We start from the raw sequence: 8,253 nt of genomic DNA, 5'->3' as shown, positions 1-8,253 counted from the left end.
GGCCGATGCGCTTAGTAGGAAATCCATTAGTGATGTAGCTTGTATAGCCATCCGAGAATGGGAGATGTTGGGTGCATTGGACGAGTTTGATTTGCTTCTGGGCGAATCTGTTGAGGCTGCGGCCCTGTTTTTTGTAGTTGCGCAGCCTACACTAGTGACACGGGTGTTAGAGGCGCAAAGAGGTGACCTTGAGGTAGAATCCCTCCGAGAGAAGATCTCCAGTGGGAAGGTTGAGAAGGGTTTGACGGTGTATCCCGACCTGAGTGTGAGATACAAAGACCGTTTATTTGTACCGGAGTCTTGCCGAGAGGAAGTACTCCGAGAGTTCCATCATTCACGCCTTGCGGTGCATCTGGGGGGTACTAAGATGTATCAGGATTTGGGTCGCCAGTTTTGGTGGCGAGGTATGAAGAGGGATGTGGCAGCTTTCGTGTCAAGGTGCCTTACTTGTTAGCAAGTGAAGGCCGAACATCAGAGGCCAGCGGGTTTGTTGCAACCCTTGCCTATTGCAGAGTGGAAGTGGGAGCACGTCACTATGGACTTCGTTGTAGGTCTTCCGAGGACTCAGCGGGGTAGTGATGCTATCTGGGTGGTTGTTGACCGGTTACCTAAGTCAGGGCACTTTATTCCCATGCGCGTGAGAGATTCGGTAGATCATCTTGCCGACTTGTATATTCGAGACATAGTGAGGTTGCACGGGGTCCCAGTGACGATCATCTCAGACAGAGATCCTCGTTTTACTGCTAGGTTGTGGCAGAGTTTGCAGAGTGCCTTGGGTACTAAGTTGACCTTTAGTACGGCTTATCATCCTCAGACTGATGGGCAGTCCGAGCGTACTATTCAGATCCTTGAGGATATGCTTCGAGGTTGTGTCCTTGACTTTAGTGGGACGTGGGAGAGGCACTTACCATTAGTGGAGTTTGCCTACAACAACAGTTTCCAGTCTAGTATCGGTATGGCACCATTTGAGGCCTTGTATGGCCGACCGTGTAGGTCTCCAGTTTGTTGGGCCGAGGTGGGTGATGCACCTTTGTTGGGTCCGGAGTTGGCTAGGGAGACGACGGAGAAAGTTGAACTTATCCGTAGGAGGCTTGTTACAGCCCAGAGTCGTCAGAAATCTTATGCTGACCGTAGGAGGAGGCCTTTGGCGTTTAAGATAGGTGATCATGTCTTTTTGAAGATATCACCTAGGCGGGGGTTGACGAGGTTTGGGAAGAGTGGGAAGTTATCCCCTCGATTTATTGGGCCTTTTGAGATCCTTGAGAGGATTGGCGAGGTTGCTTATCGTTTAGCGTTGCCGCCACAGTTGTCCGCAGTTCATGACATGTTTCATGTGAGTATGCTTCGAAAATATGAGCCGGATCCATCCCATGTGTTAGATTGGACCGACTTTGGAGGTAGATGAGGATGCCTCGTATGAGGAGAGACCGGTTCGGGTCTTGGATAGGCGGGATCAAGTCCTGCGTGGCAAGACCATCCCTTTGGTAAAGGTTTTGTGGAAACATCATGGAGTGGAGGAAGCCACTAGGGAACGTGAGTTGGAAGTCCGCGAGAAATATCCGGACTTGTTTATTGGTGAGTAATCTTGTATTTAGATTTTGTAATATTGCTGGACTTAAGAGCTTTATATATGTCTTAAGTTGTAAAACATTGGTAATGTTTTGGTTTAATGGAAGTATGTTGTAGAACTTACCCTGATATGAGAGTTGATTATGATATTGCATATGTTGGCTATATTGTAGAATTGGAGCTGTATCATGTATATTGATTATGATATGAACTGTGAACCATATATGTTGAAAGTGGTTGGGAATGGAAGAAAACTGCATGTTGATAATGCACTTGTAATAAGTATTGTGTTTTGCCTCTTGAAAAGAGATGTGGTTGACCGGTAATGGGTCGGAATGTTTAATATTGGGTTGAAATGTTGTTAGAAATGAAGAAAACCTATTTTTGAAAAACTTGTGTTTAATTTCGGGGACGAAATTCTTTAAGGGGGGGAGGTTATAGCGATCCCGATTTCCCTTTTTATTGGTTGTGGTGTACATCTCGTTTACATCCTTCACTCCTTGTATTTGAGTCTTGGGTTGTGTTGGGCAGGTGTGAAACAGGTTGGTTGAGCTTAGGAACCAAGTGTAGTTGCCCAGATTTTGGTCTGTCCGCTCGAGTGGGGCTTTTGGCGCTCGAGCGGAAAAATCACCCTTCCAGTATTTTCTCTGCAGGGTTGCCCGCTCGAGCAGGAGTTTGGACGCTCGAGCGGGGGTTTGTGTGTTACGCTCGAGCAGGGAGTTGAACGCTCGAGTAGAGACTTGGTTTTGTAAAAGTGCTGGGAGTGTGTATTCAGCACTCGAGCGGCGGTTTGGACGCTCGAGCAGGAGTCTGTGAGTGACGCTCGAGCGGGAGTTTCCACGCTCGAGCGGGGCGTCGGGTTTAAAGCTCCGTGTTTTGACTTTTAAAATCACTTTTTCACATTCATTTCTCTCTCTTACTTTTCTAAAACTCCATTGTTGAGCCTCTCTCTCTAGAACCTTGCCTTCTCTCTAGGTATTGATCTAGTTAGAGTTGTTTCCTCACCTTTGGCCTTTACAAAAGTTGTGTTGATCGTCGAGGGCTACATTTTGATCCGAAAATACCGAGTTTTGGAGCACATTGAGTTTCTTCATCTTCTTCCCTTAAACTCCGAATTTGAGGTAGGGATTCCTACTCACTCTTATGGTCTTTAACATAGATTTTTGGTAATTTTGATAAAATGTTGAAGTTGGGAAATTTTGGGACTTAGGGTTTCAAAATGTCAAAGAGGGTTTTATTATTTTGATTCTAAAATGAGTATTTTGGGTTTTAAAATAGTGGTATTGATGTTGGTTGTTGATATATGGACCATTGGGTCAATATTGGAAAATGGGGGAGAAAGCCCTAATTCGTTGCGTAAATTAATTTGTATAATTAATTTGGGAAAAGTGTTGGTATTGGAAATTGAGTTGGAAATAATGAAATTGACTCATTATATGGTAGAATAGTGGAGTGGGATTTGTTAATCGCTCACTTTTGAAAACATGATATTTTATCTATTGGAGCTTTTATTATCTGTTTAGAAATAATTGCTTGGGCTACCGGTGGAGGGTAGTTTTGATTGTTGTAGACAATGCATGATGATTACGCAAACTAAAACTAATCAATTGGTTATGTCATAAAGTATGACGATTGGTAGAATACATTAATGTTATGTATTGATTGATTGTGTATATGACCTATGTGTATATACATTGTGTGTGTGTGTGGGAGGAGATAGGGGATGTACTCCACGGTTTAGGGGAAGATAGGGGATGGACCTCTAAACCGGATAATGTTTGGGAGGAGATAGGGGATGGACTCCACTGATACAGCTCATATGCTTGTCAGATTTATGTGATGATACAGCTCATATGCTTATCTATAGAAGTGGTGATACAGCTCATATGCTTATCTTTGGAAGTGTTGATACAGCTTGTATGCTTATCTGTTGAGATGTTGATACAACTTATATGTTTATCTATTGAGAAATGGGAAATGTTTAATATGAGTTACTGTCTCATAGAAATGGTTGGCCAGGTTCTGAGCCATTGATATAAATTGTGAAACTGTTAAGGAAATGGAAAGTGGAATGAAACATAGTCGCAGTGATTATAAAATGGAAATGAGTTATGAATTGATTTATGAAAATTGAACATTTATCAATTGCTAATGTCTTAGTTATTGCTCATATTGTGTTTAGCATATCTCTATTGGGCGTTGGCTCACCCTATATGGGACATTATTTTCAGGTACAAGTAGCATGCCACCTCCAAGGACATAGCTTGGATGATGATGAGAGTTGGAGACTCTTTTTGGTTGTTTTATTTGTATTACATGTATAGCAAGCCAAGGGCTTAATTTTGTATAGAGTTAGTACTCTTCTTTTGTGTAACCAAGTGTTAACTTGGAAAGCTATAAGCCTATAGGGCATTTTCTTTTGTTGTTAACATGTAATACTGTTGTAAGTACTACTCTGATGAATAGAAATGGTTAATCTCTTTTGTATAATGCGTGTCTAAAGTGATGGATTTATGTAAGTATTTTGGGGCGTTACAGGTTCTCAGTTTTGTGTACTATGTCAACTTGGCTCACTCATATGAATTAGATGGTTCTGAAGCTTTGGGTTCATAATTAAGGATTCAGCCTTGCTCTGATAGTGCTCCAGAACTTTCAGGATGTTCAATTTAGTGGTATCGTTTGGCAGCTGAAGGTGGCAAAAAGGATCTTATTTCAAGTATGTTTGCAAAAGGTGGCTGCACTTTCTTGTCACCATATTGTGGGAAGCACTTAATTATACTAGGTGGATCTATTTTGATTTTTCAACTTAACTAATCTTTTGGAGAATATTGTGCACAATGTACTTGCCTACCTTAGATGAAGAGAGAGAACCATGGAATTTTGGTTATAAGTACTTGTGCTTATTTCGCATACAAATTAACAGATGTAGGTTTTTCCTTCATTAGTCTTCCTTATTTATCTGTATAGTAATGGTGAAGATTTTATTGTGAAATTTTTTGAACTGGATAATATTTTTGCAAACTGGAGGAGTGCTTGACCATATTTAGGTTTACATATATAAAGCTTGCTTCATCACTTTTTGACTTTCAGTTTTGATGTTATTGACATTGCGTCTGCATTTTACTCAAATTATTCTAGGTTCTAATGACTTCTTTAGCTTCTTGATAGACCTTTTAATTAAACCATTTGCACATGGCAATAGATCCATTATTTTGAAAACTGGAGCAGTTCATAATTTGTTGATAATTTGAACACACCAATGTTGGAATTTCTTGAAGCTTAATATATTCTTAAGTGGCATTAGTCATTTTCTTAGATGAGTTTCTATTATGCTTCTAAATTCAGTGTTTATTTTTGTTCTGTTTGCATTATCTTAACTACATATTTTGATGGTTGGGTTCAACTCCGTCCATCTGAGTAGAAGCAGTTTGTTTTTGTTGTGATGTGATGTGATTCTTCATATTAGTAATGTTGCAGGGCTCATGGAACTACTTCTGGGATTGTACACTCCATTGATATTCATCCATCAAGAAAACACACTTGTATTGTAAGATGCTGCCTTTTCATTCTTCATTCCTCTCATAAAAATATGTAGAGTTGATGCACTAAGCTTAACTCATTGGCATAATATAGTGTCCATCAAGTAATTTAAAAACATCATAAAGTAAATGCCGAGGCATTAGGACGGGTATACAAACTATTCGGTTTCGTTTTAGCTGTCCCCATTTCTCTCTCTCTCTCCCCATTCACCTAATTTTTTTTTTTTGGGGGGGGGGGGCAAAATTATAGTTTATTTGGAATATCCACTGGCTAATAATCTTTATGCTTTGTCTGTAGTTTTCTTTGTTGCTAAAAGGTTCAGTAATGACTTGGTAAAGATAATAAAGATGATGATTTGTAATATAAACTAAAGCCTACTGTTGTTTGTGTTAGAAATAGATCTTATCAAAATATATCATATTGTGGTTTTATAAGGGGTTTGGCAGCTATATAATTATATGGTTTATTTGATGGCCACACTATAGCAAAGTTTGCTGTTGCACTACTGCTGCAGATGCGTGTTGATATTCTGTCCTTGAGCCAATTGATTAGGCTTTTTTTTTTAGATAACTAGGATCTCTAATTGTCTTCTGATTAAGTAGCCAAGATAGCTCTAGTTGTGTTTAGTTGCTGGTTGATGTTCATCTTGATGATCATTGAGATTTATGTATTGGTGCAAATAATACCAACACTGACTGAAATTGTTTCTATGCATATATTTCTGTTTCTAGGGGTTTAGAATGATTCACTTTCTTAAACTTAGCTTGTCAAAGTCTATGAATTTTGATTTCTCAACTATTGCTTTTTTTTTTGTTTTCTTTTTTTCCCTTTTAATATTAAATAGACGAGACATGAATGATGCTTATGAACATCCATTTAAGATGATGCCTCCAAGGAGAACCCCTATTTTACTATTCAAAAAAAAAAAACATTTAAGATGGCTATTTTTGAAAGCATTTGAACAAAATCATTCTACATGAATTTTATGCAATATGAATATTTTGACTGATCATGATAATATATTGGTTTACATGCTTAAATTTTGACTGATCATGATAATAGCTTAAACACATTCATATGTGTGCTTTCTTTGTGTGCGTTGTTTCCTAAATTTGGATTTATTATCATGGCATGTAGCATAGCTCATTGATTATCCAAGAAGTGCAAGATCTTTGGTGTAAGAAACAGAAATACTTTAGTTTTGAAACATGCTTTTGGGTCAAGAAGATAAAAGAGTGATTTGGCAACGTGTGCAAATTAAAAGTTTTTCAGCTAAAGAAATAAAATACATGTTTTTCTCTTAATTTTAAAATTTAGGTGACTTTAGTGACCTGTGATAAGGCTATGTTGGCAAGGTTTAATGACACTCTAAATATAATTGAACATATATAGTTCAAAATTTTAAGTTTTGTCATACATGGTAATGTGATTGTTTAATTATCACTCTTTTTTTGGGGTTTCATCGAGCTAATGTTTACAATGATAAATCTAATCCATTAAAAATTGTTTCATGCAACTGGCTATTTTGGAAGGTTCTTTATCTGGGAAGGTCAGATTTTCTCATTTGTCAGCCAAAAAACATCCTTGAAATATAATAGTTTTGAAACTATACTTGGTCCGTGTTCTCAGTTTTCGATTCGTCGATTTGATTGGCTAATGGTGATATTTGCTTGTAACAGGGGAGTTTAGTGCTGTTCCAGGAAGAAAACCTAAACCTTGTACTGCTTTTTATTCTTCTTACCAGTGCAGGTAACTCATGTTCATTGAATGATAAATTTTAGTGGAGGAATGCATTTTCAAAATTTTGGCATATTTATGAAGGGTTGCAAGCTAGGGTTGCCTAATTGTTAAGTGTTTTTGTATGGGACACGGACATTCAACACACCACAGATATTTGAAATGCACTCAAAGTATTTGCACAATCAACATTCAATTGCATTTCTTTTGTAGAACATTAAATATTTGAGATGGATAGAGCCTCTTAAATTAAGTTGTTGGTTATAGAAAAATTTCTGTTGAACTTGCAATTTCTATGGGTAAAGTGACATTTTGTTTTTACATGTTTCATGTCATGGTAGAGGTATTTAATGTTAAGACATTTGAAGGGGTGTGATTAGTCGGACTTTATCTTTTGTAAGACTAGAACAATCTCTACAAATAGTTAGTTTATTCATATGCTTCTAGTGGTGTCTGAATTAATTTGTGTTTTCATTTTTCAGGTTAAAAATTTCTTGGAGAGATGCAAAATATGGTCAAAGAATTCAAGTTTTATTTTTTTTATTTTTTTAATATATGTAAGCACAGTTTAAAGTTTTTTATTTAATTCCTTTATATATACTTTTGAACATATTTAACTTTTATTTATGAAATATATGATGTTATTCCATTGAATATGTGGTTATGATTCAAAGTATAGTATATAGTGTGTATTACATTCTTGAAATGCGTGTACAAAAACAATATTGATTATTTTTCAAATATGTCGAATTTTTTTAGTAATTAATCATACTTAAAAGATGTGATCTAAAGCTTATTATCACAAGTTTTATTAGTTTTTAATCACACTTAAAAGATGTGATCTAAAGTTTATTATCACAGGTTTTATTAGTTTTTAATCACACTTAAAAGATGTGATCTAAATATTTTGAATCACACTTAAAAGGTGTGATCTAAAGTTTATTATCACATGTTTTATTAGTTTTAAATCACACTTAAAAGATGTGATCTAAATGTTTTTAATCACACTTAAAAGGTGTGATCTAAATGTTATTAATCACACTTAAAATGTGTGATCTAAATATTATTAATCACACTTAAAAGCTGTGATTAAAAATGACCCCTTTTAATCACACTCCCAAAGATCACACTTTAATAAAACTTAAAAGGTGTGATTAAATAACAAACATCACACACAAAAAAGTGTGATCTTTATTTGTTTTTGTAGTAGTGTTGGCATATTATGATCTTGTAAAAATACGAATGATTTTATCATGGGCATTGTATACTCATATTATACTTACATCTTTATTAGGATTCATATATTGTGCTAGATTGTTTCAACTGGGTTTTGGCTCATCCTACTTGGGAAAAACCATTTTCAGGTGCTGGTGATATGCCTCCACCAAGGACTTAACTTAGGAGAAC

The 8,253-nt window shown here is 36.7% G+C and overlaps 1 long non-coding RNA gene across 1 annotated transcript; it reads left to right on the top strand.

The window, feature by feature from the left end:
• Window positions 1–4,127: 4,127 nt before the first annotated feature.
• LOC114257003 (uncharacterized) lies at window positions 4,128–7,369 on the top strand. Its single transcript, XR_014365564.1, has 3 exons — window positions 4,128–4,285; window positions 5,047–5,116; window positions 6,789–7,369. It is a non-coding gene; the product is annotated as an uncharacterized LOC114257003 (long non-coding RNA).
• The last annotated feature ends 884 nt before the right edge of the window (window positions 7,370–8,253 follow it).

This window comes from Camellia sinensis, chromosome 4 (genome assembly GCF_055761805.1).
Source record: "Camellia sinensis isolate YWXY chromosome 4, ASM5576180v1, whole genome shotgun sequence".
Taxonomy (NCBI): domain Eukaryota; kingdom Viridiplantae; phylum Streptophyta; class Magnoliopsida; order Ericales; family Theaceae; genus Camellia; species Camellia sinensis.
The sequence above is the reverse complement of the archived record's forward strand: the minus strand, read 5'-3'. Positions and strand labels throughout refer to the sequence as shown.